Source organism: Tupaia chinensis, unplaced genomic scaffold (genome assembly GCF_000334495.1).
Source record: "Tupaia chinensis unplaced genomic scaffold, TupChi_1.0 Scaffold147534_1, whole genome shotgun sequence".
NCBI classification, from domain to species: domain Eukaryota; kingdom Metazoa; phylum Chordata; class Mammalia; order Scandentia; family Tupaiidae; genus Tupaia; species Tupaia belangeri.
In genome coordinates this window covers 688,333-689,800 of record NW_006207386.1, presented here as the reverse complement: position 1 = coordinate 689,800, position 1,468 = coordinate 688,333, and the positions used below count along the sequence as shown (strand labels likewise).

At 40.3% G+C, this 1,468-nt stretch overlaps 1 pseudogene; it reads left to right on the top strand.

The window, feature by feature from the left end:
- Window positions 1-545: 545 nt before the first annotated feature.
- LOC102496576 (proteasome subunit alpha type-2 pseudogene) lies at window positions 546-1,267 on the top strand (annotated as a pseudogene).
- Window positions 1,268-1,468: the final 201 nt, after the last annotated feature.

The window sequence follows — 1,468 nt, the reverse complement described above, 5'->3', positions numbered from 1 at the left end:
CATAATGTGCTTATGAATAATCATGGGAGTGACACTACACTATCTTCTTAGGAACTGTGATTAAAAACTCCACATCCATCTGTACTATTTCTGGGTCAGGCGGAGTATTCTACTCCCAGTTGAAAGCTGTTCTTCTAGCAGATGTTTTCTGATACATCCAAAGCCAGAACAAATTGGCTTTCTCTTTCTTCCTGCCCTGTAGATGGAAACTGTAGGCATCTTGAAGAGATAGGAGAAAGAGCTGAGAACTTGAAGCCGCCCTCTACCAGAGTGCTATGCCATCCCACTCCACAATGCCACCCTCAAGTGAAATCTGCTCCGAGAGCAGGACGCAAATTCTTCATGCTCCATTAATGCATAAGCAGTTATTAAAAACAAACAAACAAACAAACAAGCAAATACAAAACTTAGAATCCGCCTGAAAATAAGGGACATTTTGAGTTGACAGGATGACAGCAAGCTTGAATTAAAACAAACAAACAAACAAACAAACAAAAATCCTTTAATGTTTTAATGTGATTTATAGGACAGTTTTTTAAAGTATAGGCTAGCAGAAAAAGATGGCGGAGCGCGATTACAGCTTTTCGCTGACTACATTATTAAGCCCTTCTGGTAAACTCATCCAGATTGAATATGCGTTGGCTGCTGTAGCTGGAGGAGCCCCCAGCTGGGAATTAAAGCTGCAAATGGTGTGGTATTAGCAACTGAGAAGAAACAGAAATCCATTCTGTATGACGAACGAAGTGTACACAAGGTGGAACCAATTACCAAGCACATCGGGCTGGTGTACAGTGGCATGGGCCCGGGTTACAGAGTACTTGTGCACAGAGCTCGAAAACTAGCTCAGCATACTATCTCATCTACCAGGAACCCATCCCCACAGCTCAGCTGGTACAGAGAATAGCTTCTGTAATGCAGGAGTACACCCAGTCAGGTGGTGTTCATCCATTTGGAGTTTCTTTACTTATTTGTGGTTGGAATGAGGGCCAACCATATTTATTTCAGTCAGATCCATCTGGAGCTACAGCAATGGGAAAGAATTATGTGAATGGGAAAACTTTCCTTGAGAAAAGATACAGTGAAGATCTGGAATTGAAGACGCCATTCATACAGCCATCTTAACCCTAAAGGAAAGCTTTGAAGGGCAAATGACAGAAGATAACATAGAAGTTGGAATCTGCAATGAAGCTGGGTTTAGGAGGCTTACTCCAACTGAAGTTAAGGATTACTTGGCTGCCATAGCATAATAATGAAGTGACTGAACAATCTGGGATTTTGGATAATCCATCTATACTACTTAACATGTTTAAAGTATGTTTTGTTTTGAACACTTTTTGCATAGTAATTTCTACATGGGTAATTGACTGATGTTTTTAAAATGATACTTATAAATGATAATAAACTGTTAAATCCCCACCCCCCCAAAAAAAGTATAGGCTAGCAAAGGTCTGTTTTATGGGTATTTTTG